Genomic DNA, 23,756 nt, shown 5'->3' with positions numbered 1-23,756 from the left:
ATAGAGGAATGAGGCAGGAGTCAAGAAGAACACTTATAATAACTTCTCACCTCTTACAGATGAAATTGAATGCTCATTTTGCAACAACTTTGGACATGTAGAATCTAAATGAAAGAGCAAATTATAGCCAACATCTCAAAAAGAAAAAATATCAACAAGTTCTAAGGTATGGAAAAGGAAGCAGTTACGGTCTGAAAGTTGTGGCATAGCATTGTTTGCAAAAGGACAAGAAAATCAATGGTACATTGCTAGCGGATGCTCAAAACACATGATAGATAAAGAAAAGAATATCACTTTTGGAAATGACTCACCTACTATCATTAAGGGTAAAGGTTCTGTTTTTCTAAAAGAAAAGGTTAAAGCCGGTAATGTTATGTATGTTGATGGATTAAAGCATAACTTTTTGAGTGTTATACAAATGTGTGACCAAGTAAATGAGGTGGTATTCCGATCAAAATAATGTGTGGTTCGTGAACTTGACACAGGAAAGACCATAATAAAAGGAATGAGAACCCTGAGCAATTTGTATATATTGAAAGGTGGCCAAGAACAATTTTACCTAGGAAAGGTAGAGGAAAATGGGTTATGGCACAAATGATTGGGACATCTAATCTTCTCTCAAATAAGCAAATCAAGTAGGCTCAAAGTTGTTCGTGATCTAACAAACATCACTCTACCAGAAAGTACCATATGTAAGTCATGTCAATTCGGTAAGAAAACCAGAGTTCAATTCAATTCCAAAGAAGGATCAACAAGTAAGCCTCTTGAACTTATACATACTAATTTGTGTGGACCAGTAAGGAAAAAGTCACCTCATGGAGAACAATACTATATCTTATTCATTGATGACTTTTCTAGAATGTGCTGGATCGGTTTATTGAAACACAAAGATGAAGAATTTGATAAATTTAAAGTCTTCAAAGCATTAGTTGAAAATGAATTATATCTAAAATTCAAATGTCTCATATCTGACTGAGGAGGAGAATACATATCAAATGAATTCTTTGATTTCTGTGAACAACATGGCATAAAAAGATAATTTTCTGTATCTAAAACTCCTGAAAAAAATGATGTGGAAAAAAGAATGAATAGAACTGTTCAACAAATGGCTTGTGCTATGCTTGATGAGTCTAGAACTCCTGACACCTTCTGGGTTGAAGCTACACATACCACAATAAATATTCTCAACAAGGCTCATGTTCATGTGAATAGTGATAAAACTCTCTATGAACTTTGGTATGGTAAGCCTCCCACTATAAAGCATTTTAGAGTTTTTGGAAGAAAATGTTTCATCAAAAATAATGATGAAGAACTTGGTAAGTTTGAAGCTAGAGTAGATGAAGGAATACATCTTGGTTACTCATCTAGAAGCAAAGGATACAAATTTTACAATAAGAGACTTCAGAAATTTGTTAAATTCTTTGATGTTGTGATTGATGAAGCATGCACATATCCCAAAAAGGTAACATCATAAAAAGAGGACGATGATGATGAATGATTTCCCACATCAAATCGCAATGATATAGAAGAAGAAACTAATGAAGCAGCAGAAGAAGACACATCAGACAATGAAAAGGCTCCATCCAGGTATGTTCAAAAGAATCATCCAGAAACTCAAATTCTAGGAGAAAAGGAATTTTGGGTACAAACAAGAAGAGCCCTTGTAGGATCTTCTAGTTATATAGCATTATTATCCACCATTGAACCACAAAATGTAAATGAATCTACTAAAGATGAATGTTGGGTTAAGGCCATGAATGAATAACTTGATCAAATTGAAAAGAATGATACTTGGGAATTGGTTCCAAAGCCTCATGATAAAAATGTTATTGGGACAAAATGCATATTAAAAATTAAGTTGAATGAAAATGGAGAGGTCATTAGGAACAAAGTTAGACTTGTTTGTAAAGGTTATGTTCAATAAGAAGGTATAGACTTTGAAGAAACATTTTCACCAATATCCATACTTGAAGCCATAAGGATGTTTCTTTCACTTTCAAGTTTTCTAAATTTCAAATTTTATCAAAATGGATGTAAAATCTACTTAATGGAGGTCTAGAAGAAGAAGTATATATTGAACAACCAGAAGGATTCATTTTGGGGAATGATGAAAACCATGTTTGAAAACTCAAAAAGGCTTTATATGCAATAAAAAAAGCTCTGCAAGTAGGGTATTATCATCTTGACAAATATCTTCAACAACAAGGTTTCACAAAATGATCCACAGACAACAACTTGTACACAAAAATTGAGGATGATAAATTGCTAATTATTGTTTTTTATGTTGATGATATCATCTTTGGCAGTAATGAAGAATCTATGAGTTAAAACTTTTCTTTTGTTATGCAACAAGAATTTGAAATGTCTTTACTTGGGGAACTAACCTATTTTCTTGGTCTAAAAGTGCAATAAGAAAAATATGGCATCTTTCTCTCACAAAAAAAATATCTCAAGAAGATTCTGAAGAAGTATGGGATGGAAGATTGCAAACCTGTATGTACTCCCATGATGACAGGATGTAGCCTCAGTTCTAATGATGATTCTCCTGCAGTAAACCAACCAGAGTACAGGTTTATGATTGGAAGTTTGCTTTATCTAATAGGTACCAGACCAAATATCATGCATGAATTTGGGATTGTTGGACGTTTCCAAGCCAATCCAAAGGAATCACATCTTCAGGTAGTAAAGATAATATTCAAATATCTCCAAGGAAATCAAGTCTTTGGTCTATGGTATCCTAATGATGCAGATCTTAACCTTCATGCATACACAAATGAGGATTGGGCTGGAAACGTTGATGACCGGAAATGCACTAGTGGAGGTGCATTTTACATGGGGCCCCAATTAGTATCTTGGTTAAGAAAGAAACAAAGTTCTATTGCCTTATCTACAGCGGAAGCAGAATATGTGGTTGCTACATCTTGTTGTACACAACTTCTTTGGATGATGCAAAACTTACAAGATATACAAATCAAATGCTCTCCACCCATCTCCATCCTATGTGATAATATCAATGTTATTAGTATTTTGAAAAATCCTGTTATGCACTCCCAGAACAAGCATATTCTAATTAAGTATCACTTTCTATGAGAACAAGTGCTTGAGAAAAAGGTTAAATTGGAGTATGTTCCCTCCAAAGAACAAGTTGGTTATATATTTACTAAACCTCTTCCCAAAGAAGCATATGAATAACTCAGACAAAAATTAAGAGTTGTCTCTTCCTCATTTTGGTGTTAACCTAGTCTGCTCAGTCTATAGGTGAAAATTCATAAGGTTGCTTTCTGTATGTGGGTTTCATGAAGTATAGTCACGTATATACACGAGTTTCTTTGCAGACAGTCACATATGTTTTTCTTTGATAGAAAAACAGTGGGACAGACTCAAGATCAACCTTTGACATGCTACTGAGAACTGTGATTTGATTTTTCTTGGTTTGGTGTTGATGGGTACAATCTGCTGATATGGTATTGAGTTATGTTTTTCTCATTGATATTTATCTGATTGATGAAGATGCCTTGATGAATGAGTTTTTGACAATGAACATGTAGGATAGGTTCAAGGGGAGCATTAGCCTTGCAAAGTATAATGCATTGTTGGCACTATGGTTGCTGAATTATGCTAATATTAAGATATTTTGGTCTCTGTTATTAATGTCATATCTATCATTTGATGTAAAGGTCATGTGGAGGCCTATGATCTAATAATTGTCATTTATGGATTTTTGAGGTCATGTCAAATATGTAAACCCACTTGGTTGGGTGGTAGTGTCAAAAATGTAATCCCACATGGTTGGGTGATTGATGTAAGTATGAGTCCTTGGTGATAGGAAGGTCATACTCAGTTGAGTTATAGAGTCATGTTCTTCACTTGAAAATATTTCTGAAGATTCAACATGTGCTTAGGGGGAACATGGAAAATATAGTGCAAATCAGATCCAAAGGAGGAGCTTTGGTCTGCCCTTTTCCCTTGATGTCAAAGGGGTAGAGTATCTTGGTGTTTGAATAATGATTATTTGATGTATCTAATAGGTTTCTACAAGATGAGGTGATCAACACCAACATGGTTTCCATCAAGTCCAAAGGGGTATATTGTTGGCATTAAGATGCATATGTTGTACTTGATGACAACTCATTGTAACAAAACAAGTATATGGTAACTAGATGAATCCATAGGCCAGTTCATAGGTGAAAGAGTGATGGAACAAAATAAAAGAATGATGGGAAAAAGGTTTACAAATTAGAATCATAAGTTTGATAAAGGAAAATATTTGAAGATCTATACGTTGGTTCATCAAGGCCAAGTCGCGTACACACGCAGGTACAAAGAAGCAAAGTCACGCACATGCTGGTGCACTAATTTAAGAATACCAAGGGTACATCCATGGTATTAGCCCACAATATTTAGCGCAGTAATGGTTACTTGATCCCGTCCAAGATTACCACCGACACTAGTGTAATTTTGACCCATGTTATTGGCTAAGGCTCTCACTATATAAGGAGGTGAAGATCAAAGTGCTAAGTGTGCATGTCAAAGGGTTTTTGATGAAAACTTCAATCTAAAGTATATTTGCATTGTAAGGGCCATAGTTCACACATAGATCTAAAATAATTATGCACCGATGAATATAATGGTGGATCAGGATCATGAGACCTGAAATGACTTTCCATTGTATGATCTCCTCATGGATTGACTAGATCTAAGTATTAACGCATGTTGTTATATATGAATATTATGATTTGGGTCTTTCTGAAGTTCTGAAGAGATGCACAATTTTAGGTCAAAATTTGCAGATCTGTATGCAAGTTGGTGTCGGTGAAGTCGCGTATACACACAGGTTCATTTCTTCAAAGTTGCATATATAAAGGAAGGATTTCTATTCGTAAATGACCGATCAACCTTATCAATGTTGTTGTATCTCTGTTGTTTGTCAATGATGCCCATATGTTGATTTGGGTTGAGTGATAAAGTATGAAGTAGAACTGAGTGAATGATGAAGTTGAATTTGGTTACATGTTGATTGGTTGAAAAGATTATTGATGCTGCTAATTGTATGAGGATTCTGTAAGCTAACAAAATATTTCAGAATAACTTTTGTCAACTCTATGTCTGATTCTGAATGAAATGTTTTTTACTATATTGAGATCTGTACGCAGTTTGCTCTATATAAAAGTGCGTATACATGCGGGTTGCCTTAAGTGAAGTAGAGTATGCATGTTGGCATATGAATGATTAGGGTTTTAGTTGATTCTGTGTTGATGCAGTATTCTGAGTTCAATTATGTGTTCTGGTTAGAGCGATCTCACTATTTTGTTTGAATTAAGTCGGTATTTCCTTCAGTTGATCTATAAGTTTTGATGAATTAAAGAAGTTGGATCTAGTGTAAAAATTTATGAAACATGGTCCACGGATGTTGCTAAGGGTTGGAGCCTTTAGTGAAGAATTAAAAGCTTCCTACCAGTAGTAGCTCGTAATCAGATCAAGGGGTTGGACCTCCCTTAAAGTAGGAGCTGGAGAACAAGTGAAGGTTATAGCCTTCAACAGGTGGGTGCCTATGTACTGGCATGAGTCTACACCAATACAAGAATGTAAGAAGTTTTCGATATTAATAAGTTTGAAGACTGAGATGACAACAATGGTGGTTTTCTCCCACATTGGGTTTCCACCTTAAATCCTAGTGTTCATGTGTGTTTCTTATGTGTAACACTTTATTCTGTTCTTACTGCACTTGCTTATTGCTTATCAAATGCCTGATAAATCTCTTACATTCTGGTTTAAGTTTAACAGATAAAGAATTAGCTGTTTTACAAGTTTACTAAGCATACACTAGTTTCTTTTACAATAGTCGTGTACATATACGAGTTGGGTTAAGTGAAGTCGCATACATATTTTAGAAAATAAAATTATTATTGTGAGTTTTTTAAGTACTGATTCACCCCCTCTATCAGTATTTTTCTGACAAATTGGTATCAGAGTAGGTCCTTCAAAAGAATCTTGATTGCTTGAAGGAAGATCTCCCAATATGAGCAATCAAGATGGAACACCATCTATCAAACCACCACTCTTTAACAAAAATAATTTAATATATTGGAAGACAAGAACTCGATCATATCTTCAATCCCTTGGAGTAGACATTTGGGCAATTTTGGAAGGAGTACTCCAATATCCATCCACAGTTCCCACAGATGCAGCATAACAGAAGATGTATGAAACCAATGCCAAAGCTGTCAATGCATTAGTTGGAAGTCTGACAGAATCAGAATTTGTCAAAGTTATGCATTTAAACACAACAAAATAAATATGGGACACAATCATTCAAAGCTATGAAGCTGATACCAAGGTAAAAAGTGATAAACTCCAAACTTGTAGAATTCAATATGAAACTCTCAAAATGCATAAGGATGAAAGTATTGCTAGTTTCTTTCTACATATAGATGAGATTGTAAATCGCATGAAAAATATGGGTGAAGAAATAAATGACACCACGTTAGTAGAGAAAATATTAAGATCTCTAACTCCTAGATTTGATTTAAAAGTGTCTACCATTGAAGCGAAGTAGGATCTGCAGACCCTTACTATTGTTCAACTTCATGGGATGCTGATTGGTTTTGAAATGAGGAAAGGAGGTCCCTCAGAAGTTAGAGAAGTTGCATTTAAAGCATCTTCAAAAGGAAAATAAAACGAAGAACACAAGGAATCAAGATATATATCAGAAGAAGATGAGGTGAACTTTGTAAAGAAACTTCAAATGGGCATTGGAAGGTTTAGAGGTAATATTTCCTTCAAATGTTTTTCTTGTGGTAGAGTTGGTCATTATGCTTCTAAATGTCCTCATAAAGACAACCATGAAAAAGGAAGGATACTGCAAAAGGTAATAGGAGACGGTTTGACAATAGAAGAAGTTATTATAGTCATGAAGATAGTGATGGCTTGTCAAATAGTGAAGAAGGAGAATCTGAACAATATCTTAAATTACTCATGGCTATTGAGAAAAATACTAATGAGTCTAATGATAAATTTTTGGATTCTTTAGAGGAAAAAGATTTCTTTGAAGAAATTACTCAACTCAAAATTTGCTTGGAAGAAAACAAAGTAGCCATAGATACATTGAAGCATCAACTCATAGAAAAGGAAAAGCACAATGATAAGTTAGAATGTGAAGTAGTAAGTATACAAAAGGAACTTGAGAAAATAAAATCACTGAATCTTAGATTTGCTAAATGATATGAAACCCTAGATGCAATTATCAAGGTATAATGCTCTGCTCTTATGAAGACACGTCTTGGATACACTGGAGAAACATATTAAATTGAAAATTCTTCAACCACCACAAGAAAAGTCTTACATTCAGGTTTAAGTTTAACATATAAAGAATTAGTTGTTTTACAAGTTTACTAAGCATACACTAGTTTATTTTACAATAGTCACGTACATATGCAAGTTGGGTTCAATGAAGTCCCGTACATATTTCAAAAAATAAAATTGTTATTGTGAGTTTTTGAAATACTGATTCACCCACCCCTAGTATTTTTCCCAATAGGCATGTCAGTGGTTGCGGACTTTTTCATCTAATTTGGGGCCATCGACCCTAGATTCCGTGCCAACTTTTTAGTGCTAGGACTTAGGCCACTGCCTAGAACTTCAAGAAAATTTCAGAAATGATTAATAACAATGAAATAAGGCTACTAATACAATCATTAGTACAATTACTTTATCTGAACCCTACTAGCCATGACAGGCATTTCATCAAACATGTCACAAATATGTAATCTATAGGTCATAACAACAGATTTGAGCATAGGGGTCTCATAATTATATGAGATTCGTAAAGAAGCATTGTTTCTCTATCAAAATAGTTGCATTATCATATGTTAGGTCAAATATTCATTGTTCATTCATTTTCAAATCAAAACATGATGCGATCCATTCACCAAGTATGTCATAAAACATACTCATAACCAGGATATAACCAACATAAATAACAAGGATATAAAAACCGTAAGAATCATATATGAACTAGTACATTTACACATGAAATACTAAAAAGAAAGGGCTCTTATTAATGAATGCATAAGCCACCAAGTTCGGGACTTCCACGATCCACCCAACTATAGATTGGTTCAACCAAATCATTCTTTTAGCCAATCACCCTTGTGCCATATTCCAAGCATGAATGTGGGATCTCATAAAAAACTCAATTGAAACCAAACTAGGGCTTGCAAAAGCCAAACACCTCAACCCTCAACCAATGATTCCACCTCATGGTTAGACATCACTAACCATCACCAGATTGGTCTTTACCCAAGTTGTCCAGGGCTCTAGAGCATTTGCTCCAACCAAGAATTTCAGGACTAACAAATCAACCCACAGCTGCTACTAGGCTTCCAAAGCATTTTTCCAACCAAGGCTTCTAGGACTAGTAACCCAACCTACCATGGGCCTCCAAATCATTTTTCCAACCAAGGCTTCCAAGAATAGTAACTCAACCCAAGCTATTATAGGGTTCCGAGGGCATTTCTCCAACCAAGGCTTCTAGGAACTCATAAATCAACCCACAACCAAACGAACATGAGCACCAACTACAAAACAATGATAAAAGTCTCAACACCATGGCTATCCAAGAAATGGAAAGGCTAAGACAATCCATTGTCAATCCAGGCAATCCTCCATGCCAATGATAGATCATGACCAAGAAACCACATCCATGTGCCATGCACGCCAAAACTAGAAAGGAAACCATACATGTAATTCAGTACCTACAAGCAAAACCCACTGTAGGCACTGATATCAATTGTCCTCATGTGCTTTCCTGATTTTTTTTTCCTTCTTGCTCCAAATCCCAAGTATTCCACACTCCTCCAATTGTGATCCAAGAAAAATCTAAGTGTCCCAGAGTATGAGAGAGAGAGATTAGAGAGGGAGCTCCAAAACTGAACTGACAAAAGGTAACAACTGATCCTAAGAATCCTTTTTATTAATGATGCCTCTATTTTCTTCAATTTCCATTATTTTCCTTCATTTTCACCCTCACATGCAACTTGTGACCTTTCGCCTTCCTTTTCTCCTAATTTCCATTATTTTCATAAATCAAATGCCAAATAATACCACTTTGCCTTTCCCAAACCTTTTCCATTGCCTTTTCCAATTTCCTTAGCCATAATAAACCAAATGAACACCCACACTAGGATGTTTTTCCAACACTCAACTTGGAATACGTGTCCCATGACCTTGGTTATTACATGGATTTTTAACTAGGGTTGTTACAGAACCCTCCCCCTTGGGGGAACACCGTCCTCAGTGTTCAGTGACACATACAACCAACAATATCGTTGAAAGAAAAACATACTTCCCATGGAGCTTTATAACTTAGATCGTTGTAGTATTTACAATGATCAACTTGCTAAAAATAAAACCAACATGACAAACATTACAACATGACAACCATAATGACATGACACCCATACTGCTTATTGGAGATTTATAACACAACTCATGGAATTATTTACATCCATATACATATATATACATATACCAAAACACCACACCAAAACATATACCAAAAACATTCACTCGACCAACGAATAAAGAATGATACATAACTTACATCTAATCAACCATCTCCTATGTAGCTTCATCGGGCCCAAAGTGCTTCCACTACACTTTAACCTACTCAATTGCTTGGTTCTTAAGCATCAACATCTTTCTTTGTAAAATGCATTGAAGTTCCGATTGTAATTCTCCTTTTATCTCCACCTACAATATAAACCAACTAAGCACATGATCAATATCTTTAACATACTTCTTAAGCAATGACAAATGGAAAACATCCTGGACTTCCACTATTGGAGGCAATGCAAGTCGGTAGTATACTAGACCAATCCTCTCAAGAATCTTGAAAGTTCCACAAAACCAAGGTGCCAACTTGGCATATCATCCAATCCTCAAGGAGATCTCCTTGCGTTTGATGTGCAAGTACACCTATTCACAAACTTGAAACTCCTTAAACATCCTGTTCGAATCAGCATAACATTTCTTTTTGTCCTGTGATTCCTTTAGATTCTTCTTGATTACCTAGATTTCTTGTTCCACCTTTGCCAACATATTCGGTCCTATCAATGCCTTGTTCACTAGATCGCTCCAACTAATGTGAGTATTACAACTCTTCCCATAGAGTGTCTCAAATGGGCTCATCCTCAGAGCCCCCTAATAACCATTATTATAAGTGAAGTCAACCAACAGAAGGTACTCCTCCCATATCCTCTGCTGATGCACCACATACATCCTCAACATGTCCTCCAATATCCCATTTACCCTCTCTATATTTCCATCTATTTGTGGATGATAAGTTGTGTTGAAGGCCAACTCTATCCCCAAACCCATAAACAACTCCTTCCAAAACTTGGAAGTGAACTTATCACCCCTGTATGACACAATATTCCTCAGTACACTTTGTAACCTCACTACATAAATGATGAAGACTTGTGCTACAACATCAGTTGAATAAGTAGACTTAACTGGAATGAATTTCTCTACCTTTGTTATACTGTCCACAACAACCATGATAAAAGCATGTTTTCTACATGTCCTCTGCAAACCTATAATGAAATCCACGGAAATGACCTCAAATTTGCACTCTGGAACCGAAATCGGCTATAGTAGTCCACATGGATGCTTACATTCTGCTTTCACCTACTGACAATCCAAACATCTAGCCACAAACTACGCCACTTCTTTCTTCAAGTTCAGCCAATAATATAACTTATTCATTGTTGTCAATGTATTCTGATATCTTGGGTGACCAAAATATAGATTAGCATGAAATTCCCTCAATACAAGATTCTTGAGATCACTTTTGTCCGACACATATATTTTGTCCCTAAATATGACCAAACCATCTGCTATGAGATGCTAGTTCTCATCATGATCACCTATACCCAAACTCACACTTTGACAATTTTACATAGTTTTTCATTTTTCAATACATCAAGCACTTTCTTGACATGGCATACATGTTCATTCCAACTTTTACTAAAGATAAGAATATCCTTTAGATATACAAGAACAAATTCATCAATGAAATGCCTAAAGAGATCATTCATGACCCTCATGAAAGTGGCTGGAGCATTGAAAAGTCCGAATGGCATCACCATCCATTTGAACAACCCCTATTTGGTCTTGAAGGCAGTTTTCCACACATCTTGCTCTGCAATTCGGACCTGGTGATAACCACTATGCAACTAAAATTTGGTGAAATAGATAGCATTATTTTTTTTTCTATTAATAAGTCATCAATGTGGGGAAGAGGGTAATGATTTTTCATCATGATTTTGTTTAGCGCTCGATAATCCACGCACATCCTCCATGTGCCATCTTTATTCAACACTAAGACAATTGGTGAGCCGCATGGAGAAGTGATCGGTCTGATGACCCCTTGATTCAATAGTTCCTACACCTATGTTTTGATCTCCTCCATCTCAATGGTCGACATCCTGTACATGTCAATATTTGGTAAAGGAGCATCATGCTGCAAATGGATCTCATTTTGGATTTCCCTCTTCGAAGGTAATCCCCTTGGTTCCTGAAACATCTCATCATAGTTAAAAATAAATTCACATAATTCCTTTTTATTCACATGATCACAACCCTGGAAAGCATCGAATAAGTCTGCATCTTTTCCCCTTACAACCATAAGCATGAAACCCTTACTGGAATTCACCAACCTCTTCATTTGCCCTACACTTACAAGGCTGGCATTGATTTTAGTTTGATGAGCGCTTACAATATGTTCTACCCCATATTTTATGATTTGGTATTTGTTTTCATGACGGAAGAAGATTGCCTTTCTATCATATATATATGGACTCCCTAACACCATGCCACATATATCCGATGGTATCACATCAAGTTTCACCTCATCCACTAACTTAGAAGCGATCAAATTTAATCTTTCATTGCTTAGTTACATTCAGTTTTTCTTTATCATGTATCCATCCAAGTGGGTAAGGTTTTGGATATGGTTTGGTTTCCAAGCCTAACTTCTTTACCAAGAACTCTGAAATTAAGTTTGCTTAGGATCCAGTATCAAGTAGAGTTTCCACTTTTGTATGATTTATGATAACTCTAATATGAAATAGTTCAATTCTATTTCGTTCATTAGGAAGAGACTCATCTATTGAACTAGTGCCTTCATGTGATTCAAAATTAACATGAGGTGTAAGAGTACCTTTTGTTCCTGTTGTTGTGATCAATGCTTCATCTCCGGAATCGGATCCAAGGTCTTGCTACACAGTTGCCATTGTCTTTTGCTTGCCTTTTCCTCCATACTTCTTTGGTCTCTTTTCTAGGTAGAGTTTCCAACAATGATCGTTGTCATGACCTTCCTTTTTGCAGTGAGTGCAATAAGGTATTTCTCCTTCATCTTTCTTGGTTGATGCCGTCCTCTTCTCCTTTCCTTTTCTTTTCACTTTGGGTTTTCCGTTTGGAGGTTTGAAAGGTGGTTTCTTGAAATGATCATCTCTTTCATTTTTTCCCCCGTTCTCAAGATGGATGGCCTTTACATTGGTCGAGTCAATAGTAGTTGTTTCAAACAATAATAATGAATTTCTAAGGTAACTATGTAATGATCCAATATACTTAGTTACTACTTCAGGTGAGTCAAGTGAAATGCCCAAATTAAGTGCCTATTTTATAAATTCCTCTATAAATATTTGAACATCCTGACCTATGCCTTGCCTTAAGTATTTCCAATCCATTAAGGCTTTTTGTTTATAACCCAAGGGATAGAATTGTTCATTTAATGCATAAATGAAACTAGACCATGAGGAAAGAAGATTACCCACACTCTTACTGCTTTGCAATTTTCTCTCCCACTAGACGAGAGCAGTGCTACTCAACCGAAGAGAGGCCAGCTGAATCTTTTCCTCGTCCTCTTTGATCTGCTAAATCCTATAGTAGATTTCAATCTGCTTAATCCAGTTATTAAGATTTTCTGCATTACTTTCACCGTTAAACATGGGAAGATCAAATTTGACGTCTAATTTAAAGAAAGGTTTCTTAGATGCATCCATTGAATTTCTATGATGATGGTGATGAGAGGAAGAAGAACTTTCTCTCGTGGAAGGAGAAGGTGGGGGTTCTTCTCCACCATTTCCATGCACTGAAACTTGTTCTTCTAGATTTCTCTCTTCTACTTTCTCCAGCATTGAAAGCAACTAACCGACATTTTCTGCCATTGTATAGAAGGTTTTGCGGAAATTTTTCTCCTCTTCACGACGAGCCTCTTCATTTGCCATGTTTCTCCTTTGATGTGCACCCCCGCTTCGGGATGGAAAGACTTTAGTTTCCCTTCACCTCTATGGAACCTATTTCTTGTTAGCATACAAACATGAAATTCACATCTAAAAAGACCTACTCTGATACCACTTGATCCAAGATCTTTTGCTTATAAATGTATTAAAGAACTACATGCATAAATTGTAGCTTAACATACAAATTTAATGTACACATGAGAGAAGAGGAGAAACACATAAAGCATGAAAGAAGACAACAAGACTTGATAACGGAGTTCATCCGACTTGGACTATGTCTCCAGGCCCTGCTCAATCAATGGGGAGGCCTTCATTCATTAAGTGGCATGAGAAAGAAGAGTACAAGCATCAGTTACAAAAAAGGATTTTTATACCTCCATACTGAAAAATGGCCGAAAAATGCAGAACTTTGATGGAGAAACGAAAAGCCCCATTGCGTTCATGGCATCGAGAAATGTTGAAACCATATAAAATTTGTCAAATTTTGACAAAGTGAAAATCTCGCCTTCCTGCAAAAATCTGCCTCGAACTGCATGTGCTCCCTCCTCTGCGATGGGCGCACTGATGAACTTAGTGTTAAATAGAAAACAGGCTGATGGATTTCTCAAGAATGTCATTGGCTGAGTTGGTTTAAGATCCGTTTGGTACAAAGGAGGTCGGGTGGTCAAACCCCGCCTCCTCCTTTTTTTACATACCAAATCTTTATTTTTAACAAGGGTCGGGCTGGGCCCGCCTTGGGCGGCCCACCCACCCCACCTCCATCGGCTCTATTGCATTTAAGGATGTGGTGTCAGGCTGTCGGGATTGGGTCTGGGCGCCAAGGGTTGGCTCACCCAAAAACCTCCACCATTATTTTGTTTTCAACAGTCCCATGGGAGGGGCCGGGGATCATGGCTCGCCCCTCTACCAATATATATTATTGTTATGGTTTGGGGTGGTTCTGTGGGAGGGGCCAAGGGTAATGGCCCGCCCCTCCACTAAACATTTCTTGTGGTATGGGTTGGGGTGGCGGGGTTGGTGGCCTGCCACCCTGTTGTGGGGAAAAATGCCTATGCAAGACGATCCTATCCACCTAAGGTGTGACAGTGCCTTAGCAACAAACAGAGACATCTATTCTAGTATTCTTCCTTTATGAATTAAGAATGAAGAGAGATGGATGGACTAACCGGTGTCTTCCGTTTGTCCCTCGATCCAGTTTCCCTTCTCTTGGAGAGTTCCCAGCTACTTGCCTTCTCGCTCGCCCAGCTTCAAGAGGTTTCTGCAAGATCACAAGAAGAGAACACTACACAAGACATGGATTCATATTCATAACTAGTTCAGGATTAGAAGTAAACTAAACATACTAATGCAATCATACATCAAGAATACATCAGCATATAGGAGAAACCAAGATAGCTTTATTGATGAATAACAAGGTTCAGGAAGAGATACAACCCAGAGGGCTCCAATCCAGCATCTCCTTCCCAGCAAATGGAATTCCTATCTTCACCCCCTTCAAAGCATTAAGCACCCAATGATTCCAATCTCAAACCAACAGCAATTCTTTGCAATAACAAAATTCCAGCCTCTAGATCTCATGGAGGAGAGATCCATATATATATGTTTGGAGAGAGGATGAGTCAGCTTGAGATCTGACTAGTGTCCTCTCCCTCTGTCAGTTCTTGATTCCACTTGGAGGTTCTTGCTTCCACTTGGAGATTTGGAACCTCTTACTCATCACCAGTCGAATTCCCTGAGGCAAGTGTCATTTTGGAAGCTTCCTGGGTTCTGACACCTTGAGAAATGAACTTGCCACATGTCCACTCTCGCTCAGTGCAGGTAGCCATTGTTGCCTTTGACATTCAGCGCAGGTAGCCAGTGTTGGCTTTGACATTCAGCGCAAACAGCTAGTGGAGCTACTGAATTGATCCTGAATTGACTTGTTTTTGAGCAGTTTCTGGTCGAGAACTTCTGTGAATTGTTGTGGTTTGTTAGCCTTGTTCCTATAGGGGTAAGAACAACATGTTTAGGGACTTTGGATCCCTTAGATTATGGACATTTCATGCTTAATGCTGTAAGGCACAAAAATGTCTATAACAGTTGCCCCCTAAAGTATGAGGCTGTTTATCGGGCGAAATGCTTTATCAGGGGGATCCGAAGTTCATCGAATGCTGGGAGGAGACCTGTAATAAGATACAATACAATACATTATTTTTCATACTGCTTTCATGATCTAGCTGAGGCGGGCATTCCCATGCTCAGCTTTATAAATTCATTTTTCTGTACATAGAACAGACAATCGTCTGATGGTAGACTGATAATTTTGATGAAATTATCATCCTTTGAGTAGGATGATTATCTGCTGCAATGATGTACATGTCAATGTCTTTATCTTTCCTGAATATATATCGCAGCCCGGATGGATGAAACTAGATCTGGGGTCTTCAAACTCGTTCGATCTTCACTCTAAGTACAAGTCGATCCATGTGAGAAATGTTCTGAAGTCGAACATGGAAAGACATCGCTTGATTATCGGTCGATGAGGTAAACCGTTAACAAGCGCGAGAGGAATCACCGATAATGATAATGACCCTCAAGGTACTGCAGTACAATTCACGTGGTGTGAATAAAGGACTTGGCGTCGAACACCACGCAAAATCTTTCGGTCGAAGGTCATTGATGTATACCTGTCGCCGGAAGTGAGAAACTTGCCATTGAGGCATGCAAGCTTCAAAGTACTGAAGGGGTTGTTCCTAGATCAACTTCTTGGATAATGAGCTGATGTCGACAAGAAGCGATCCGTCAAAGGAGGGCCTTAATGAATCCCACATCAATGACACGGAACGGAGCTAATGATTTTGATGGAGGTGAAAACGATCTGTGACATATGATTCAGGGTGGCGGTCATGAAAGGATGAAGGATAATGTATGGCAGTGGATGGGACACGGTTGACTTTTCTGAACGACTTCTCTTGAACATATGGCGACACTGATGTGATGGATTGGTAGCATTACCCCAAATATGGATGGTATGGCGAGACCATGGATGTGACCGGTGAATGAAACAAACCAACCCAATTGTGGTATGGAGGAAAAGTGTCATGTTCAAGAGCGACTTGCTACCATCAAAGTTTTCTTTAGTTTCTCCCAATTTTTCCCCAGTCATTGTTGACCAGTACCTCTTTATTTTTGTCAAGCTTGAGGAGGATAACATATGCTTGTTCTATAACCTGCCCTTCGGGCAAGCCCATCGCTATGTTTTAACGAGCCTAGTGATAGTGAAACTCGTTCTCGTCTAAAGACAAGTTTGTCGCTATTTAGTGATTTTAACAAGTCTAACGACAAGGATAACTCGGTCCTTTTCATTTTTAGAGAGTCTGAAAAGGTACATAAAGTTAACTCCAAAAGTCCTTTTTCGTCATCTAATCCCTTAAGTCTGAAAAAGTATAAAACAATACAGAAGGGATGAGTTTTCGATAGTTTTAACGAGCCGAATAAAACAAGTGCTCGATCTTTTTGTGCAATAATCCCTCAGGTCCAAAAAGATTAAAATCTAGAGGAGGGATAGCTCTTCCTGTCCCTTTAACGAGATGGAAGGCCAAGGACTCGGCAATCTTTTCATATTTTACGAGTCAGTTGAAAAGAGCTTAAAGCAGACTCGTCTTTTGAGGAACGAGTGATAAACAGGGTTAGCAGCTAATTCCAGGTACAGGTTGGAATTTTCCAATCACGGCAGTGTCACAAGGATGGCTAGGTGAAATCACTCTTCGCAGTTGTTCCTCAAAATGGGTAAACAATCATATGGAGGTGAACGATCGGCCAATGGAAAAGTGGAGGTGACGGTGCAAACACGACCAAGGCTTTAATGGTTGATGATATTACATTCACTGTGGTTATTTACCGGGATAGTTCATTTTTTAACGAGCTTAAACGCGGGTGGAAACATTTGCTCGATCTTATGTTTATTTTTTAACGAGCATGAACTATGTGCTAAAACTGCTCGGATCTTGCGTTTATTTTTTAACGAGCATGAACTGTGTGCTAAAACTGCTCGATAAGTTTGCATGCCCCCAGCATAATAACGCAAATCGAGGTGCATGCCCCCCAAGCTTCATTGCATTCAACTTGGTGGTTGGAATGAAGGTTTACCTTCGAGACTTGAAAAGGGGATTTGTTTCATTTTTTAATGAGGTTGACACAGTAAAAGAACTATCCTCATGGCTCCTTGTTTCATTTTTTAACGAGGTTGACACGAGATTAGAACCGTCCTCGGAGCCCACTGTATTTACAGTATTTCTATTAGGGCGATGATCCACGCTGACAAAATGTTTAGGAATCTTCCGAATCCATTAGATATAGAAGATTTCATATTGTAGGTTTCCACTGTGGCCACTTCCGCTAGATTACTTGCAGGCGATAGGGCAAAAGTACCCATTAAGGCAGGGTCTTTTAGGAGACCTACTCCAATATTTTGAAGCGAATGATTGCTTCCATGGATCATTGGAATGCTTCCCGTAACTTGTGAACTGTCGGGGAGGAAAGTTTGTTGGTTGACGACTGTAATTCCTCCTTGAAAGGGAAATGCAATCTTCCTGAAGTAGGTCGACACAACTGCGGCCATGGCATATATCCAGGGCCTTCCCAGTAGGATGTTGTAATCGAGGTTTCCATCAATTACTTCAACATCAATTCCTACTGTTTTGTCCCCTAGTTCAACTTGCAAGTTACTTAAAATCCCGTATGGAGTGTATGATTGTCCATCAAATGCTTTTAACGTCGTTGACGATCTCGACAAGGGTGGTGAGCCTAAATTCTTCCAGCAACTCATCGACATAATACATGTAGATGCCCCCTCATCAATAATTGTTCAATGAACAGTTTTGTTGAGGGCTTTCACTTGAATAAGGAAAGCTCGTTGAGCTGGTAACTGAGGGTCATATCCTTTATGATCAAAGGCCACAAGATTGGAGTCCATTGGGTCAATTTCACCTATTGCTGATAATAAAGCTTGCTCTTGGGAGAGGCAATTTTGCGGTACCTCAAGCGTCGACATAGCGGACGGCGATTGGGCCAGGTCCTCTATTATATTATAATTCTGTGCTATTTTTGCACGAGGATTAAATGTTGACTTGTACACTACTCCCTTTGGCGACTTTATCATTTGTTCAGGAATGGTGGGTGGCACAACTTTGGTCAAAGTTGTTGTCGAACTACTAGGTTGTTCATTAGCCTTGTTATTCGACACCTGTGGATTCCTGTAATCTTTATTCCTTGCCAAAGCATCATTTTGCTGCTTTGAGATAGACAACATAAGCACTTGGGATCGGGAAGCATTTTGATTAGCAACCAGTTTGGTACCCGGGCTCGGAAACGGATCAGTCAATACTGCTGAGGTTTTTGAACTCTTAAAGAGTTTCTTAACTTCAACTATATGTGGACAATCTCTCGTCCAATGATCCTCATCGCATATATGACACCCCGCAGGGGGTTTCCTTTTTCTCCCTTTCCTTTTCTTCTTGCCCCCTGGTTGCTTCAGTTGTTTGCCCTTGTCGGTCGACGTGGCATTTACTTCCGAGGCAAGAAGTTCCTCATTTGCATTTTGACTGGAAATCTTACGGGCCATTTTAGATGTAGCCTTTGTCAATTTCGTGTCTGTCGTGCCAATCACGCCATCGATGGCATGAGAGTCATTGTTTGATTTAGGAGGAGGAGGAATTGAGAATTCCGGTCTAGGGGCGTCAGGTATTTTGTCGTAGAGCATGCCAGACTGAGTATAGACCAATTCCAGATATTGCGCACGAGCGATGACTTGCTCTTCCGTTACGACTCCCCCCTTTGCCACATCTTCCGTGATTGTAGGAAGTAAGGATTTGATAAACCATTAAGCTAATAGCTGATCGGGAACGTACGTTTTTACCATCCTACGATGACGTCGCCACTCATGTATATGATCAGATATGTGAGTGGCCGTTGTCTGTTTGAAGTTGGTTAGGAGTTCCGTTCCCGTTTCATACCTTATCGGTAATTGAAAATGGGTTAAGAAAGTCGTGGCTAAGGTACTGAAGTTGTTGAACGAAGCTCTAAGCAATTCAATATACCATTTTGCCGCTGGACCAGTTAACGTCCTCTGAAAAAGGCAAAGCCTAATCGAATCATTGTTTAGGGTGTTTGATGAACACCACAGATGAAATGTCATCACATGATTCGACGGATCTTCACCCGGATTTCCATTAAATTTAGGAATATCTGACGGAAGTTTATGCGGAATCGCTGGCCACCAAGCGGCATAAGCAATTGGATCATTCGTCAGCCAGTTTAGATATGGTAATTCTAGAGTTGCTATAAAGGGCAATTGTTGATTCAGGTTAGGCGAAGCATACCCAGGATAAGATGTAATCGCCTGAGCAGTGGGTGTTTGCATACCAGCATAATGTATTTGATGCTGGCAACTTTGACAAGGTTGATGGGCATAACCATTATAATATGGTTGTTGATTACCGCTTTGGAAATGCGATTGCCCATTACTTACAAAGACTTGTTGCTCAGGTCCTTGATATGATTGCTGGAATGGGGGTTGTTGAGTTTGAACCAGCTCTGGTTGTTGAACCATTTGCTGTTGACCAATACTGGATGATTGACCAAGATGAGGAGTCACAGTATTTGTTTGATCCTGAGTCGCTCCAGATAAGGAGGCACCAACCTGAGGTTGTGATTGAGTCGTTGAGACAAGAGGCTGTTGTATTGCAACCTGAGGCTGTTGGGGTTGACATACAACAGGTAGCGCTTGTACTTGCGACGCAGTAACTGTTAGGATATTCCGACACATAGGATATAGTTAAGTTCAACTTGGTCTAGCATAGAGTTAGGTTAGAGTTAGGTAAAGTGTGTTTCTTTACCGTTGTACATTTTGTAACTTACAATCCGACGGTCACGATATGTAGTGATCTGACGGTTCACTCTCACCTCGGTATTACCGACACTTGATCCGTGGCTTGACACCCGATTGGTCCATGAGTTCTATTTAAAGCGCATGGAGGGTCATTGTTCGGGTAATCCGTGCATGAGAGAAGCTTATGTAAATTTCCATTCTTTGATTAATAAATTGTCTGTACCCACGTTGGGACAGGCCGTGGACTGTTTCCCTCCTTGCACTCTGAGGGTTTTAACCACGTCAAAAATACTGGTGTATTGATTTGAGATCTGGTTGTGAGCGGTGTCCTTTTGGTATTCTTTCTGAGGAACTTACCCTGTAAATTCCTACATGGTATCAGAGCTATTTGAGGGCCGCGTCCGTTGGTGATCCAAATCTGAAGCCGGTAGAACTGCATGCGGCTGTCGTTTCCTAGATCTGCTGTTTCTGACTGCTTTCGGGCCGAGAGGACTGCTCTGTTGCGTTCGGAGCATCTGTTTCAGTGAGGAACCCCTTTCGTTTCACGCGAAAAGGTTTCCGGTAGCCCTAGCTGCGTCATTTTTCAGATCGGGAGGTATACAGTGTTTTTTTTTTGCAGTTTACTGTCTTTTTCTCTCTGCTTATTTCGGTTTCGGTTTATTTAGCCTTTTTTTTTCCCGGATCTATACCTTTCATTTCTGCGTATGCTCTTTGCCCTGCAACTCTGTGCGATCTGGGCAAATCAGAAACAGAAAGAAAGGATTTTTCTCATGCGTATGCTCTTTTCCCTGCACCTTAGTGTGATCTTGGAAAATCAGAAACATTGAGAAAAATATTTAGTTTTTCGGTTAAAAGCTAACTTTGAGATTTTTTTTAAAACTCTAGTTTTTTGGCTAAAGCTAACTTTGAGCCGTAAGGTTCGTTTTTCTTTGCATATTCGTGTTGGGTTTTGTGTTTTGTGTTTTGTAGGGGAAAAGAGCCTTCCCAAGGCAAGCACGCAAATCGAGGCCCCCCCCCCCCCCCCCTCTCTCTCCCTCTCTCTCTCTCTCTCTCTCTCTCTCTCTCAAATATTTTGTATAGATCAATTGGTTCAAAGACTTTTTAAGAGAGTAGAGGTCTTGGGTTCAAGTCTCCATTTTGTGGGGGCGGATTTTTTCATTCCCGCACATTCGCGCACTTTGCCGGCAACGTCAACAATTTTTTTTCAAAAAGCCATATCTTCTTCATCCGGAAGCCTTTTTCAGAGCCGTTTTTTTTAAAACCGCCTATTTTTTCGAGATCTATCCATTGGACCACTTACTTTCAGCATCTTCAGCTTCAGGTTTTTTTCAAAAAATGGAAAGTCCATGCCAAGTCATTCTTGACAGCACTAACTACTTCCAATGGGTAGCCTACATGGGAGATTTACTTAGAAGTAAAGGTCTCTTCAGAATAGCCACAGACCAAGAGAAGAAACCCAAAGATGAAGACAAGGCCGAAAAATGGGAAAATAGACAAGATCAAGCACGTGGTTTGATAGGAATGTCTGTTTCTCCTGATCTTAGATTCCACATTGCAGAAATTGAAACTCCTCATGAAGCATTAGAAAAACTTGCTAAAGTTTTTGGGATTAAAAATGAAATTAGAGCCCATCAACTTGAGAATGAGTTGCTTACTTTGGATCCTAATAATTTTTCTTGCATTGAAGATTTCTTGTCCAAATTCAAGACCCTTAGATATCTCTTGGAAGGTGTTAAAGTTAAGAAAGAAGATGGTAACCTTATTTATTCCATCCTTACTAAGTTGGGACCAGCCTACTCTGTATTTGTTTCCACTTTCCATTCTACAAGGGAAGCTTTCATTTGTCAAGGCAAAGACTACAAACCCCCTTCCTTTGACTCCTTTTGTGATTCCTTAATAAGAGAACAAGAAAAACTCTTACACCTTGGTCTTCTTAATCTTGGAAACTCTTCCTCGAAAGCGTTAGCCGCCCAGCAGCAACCAAATTCAAAGAATCCTAAGAAGTCTTATCCTCAAAGGAATGGTCCTAAACCAACTCAGCCTCAAGATGAAAGATCATTTCAGCAAAATGACAAGACCAATAAAAACAAATGGAAGAGGACTGACAGACATTGTAACTTTTGTAATCGAGATGGCCACTTAGAATCTAAATGCTTTAAGAAGATGGAAGCCTTGGAAGCCGCAATGAAGAAACATAACATCCATCTGGAGCCTACTTCAACTTCAACTTCCGGAACGGCACTTTCTGCATGTCATCGTCAATCATCTCAGTCTGGTTATGCATTAAATGTATCTTCTTCTTCTTCTCATTCTCATGAGTGGCTCATTGATTCTGGAGCCTCTTGTCACATGGCCAAAAACCAAGCCATGTTTTCTTCTTTAAATGATTGTAACACCAAAAATATATATGTTGGTGATGATAGATCTCTTAATGTTGTAGGGACTGGAACTGTTCATCTAGACAATGGTCAGTTCAATGATGTATTATGTGTTCCAAACTTATCCTGCAACCTTCTATCTGTCTATCAGATAACTCATTCAGGTGAAGGTAAAATTGTTGAATTTTCACCTCATGATGTTGTAATCAAGGATCTAAAAGATCCTAAACAGATTCTAGCTACTGGTCTTGCTGATGATTCCAAAAGGTTGTATAAGTTTCACAACTTTGGGTCATCCCATCTTCCCTCAGTGTTTGTTGCTCATAATGATGAAGTGAGCAAACTTTGGCATGAGCGGTTTGGTCACTTAAACTATCGCTCCCTTCAGCATCTATGTAAAGAAAATATGGTGACAGGTCTTCCTATGGTATCTTGCAAAGATGGTGTTTGTTCCGGATGTGTACTCGGAAAACATCATCGGGACAGTTTTGACAAACGTGCCTCTTGGCACGCCTCAGCCCCTTTACAGCTTGTGCACAGTGATTTATGTGGTCCTCTTCCTGTTGCTTCATTCTCTGGCTGCAAGTACTTCTTAACTTTCATTGATGATTTCTCTAGACGCACTTGGGTATACTTCTTAAAACTCAAGAGCGAAGTATTTAGCACTTTTTTGGCCTTCAAAGCATTTGTTGAAAAACAATCTGGACATCAAATTCTTAAGCTAAGAACTGATAATGGTGGAGAATATGTTAAAAATGCATTCATCAACTTTTGCACCGAAAATGGAATTCAAATGCAACATACTGTTCCATACACTCCACAACAAAATGGTGTAGCTGAAAGGAAAAATCGCACCTTAAAGGAAATGGCTAATTGTATGCTGCAATCTAAAGGACTCAGTCTTAGTTTTTGGGCCGAAGCAATTAATTGTGCAAATTATATAATCAATCGCACTCCTACTAAGGTTCTAGAGAATATCACTCCAGAAGAAGCTTGGAGTTCCATTAAAACAGATGTAAGTCACTTTCGTGTGTTTGGAAGTGAAGCATGGGCCCATATTCCAGATGAAAAGCATAAAGATTTAGAACCTAAGAGTGAGAAATGTACTTTTGTTGGATATTCTGAAGATGTAAAAGGTTATAGACTTATTCCATTTAAGTCCAAAAATTTTATCATTAGAAGAGATGTAAAATTTGATGAAAATAA

The sequence above is a fragment of the Pinus tabuliformis genome, chromosome 9 (assembly GCF_031772625.1).
Source record: "Pinus tabuliformis cultivar Carrire ecotype Pingquan chromosome 9, CPIR1, whole genome shotgun sequence".
In the NCBI taxonomy this organism is placed as follows: Eukaryota; Viridiplantae; Streptophyta; class Pinopsida; order Pinales; family Pinaceae; genus Pinus; species Pinus tabuliformis.
This window is presented reverse-complemented; position numbering follows the sequence as displayed.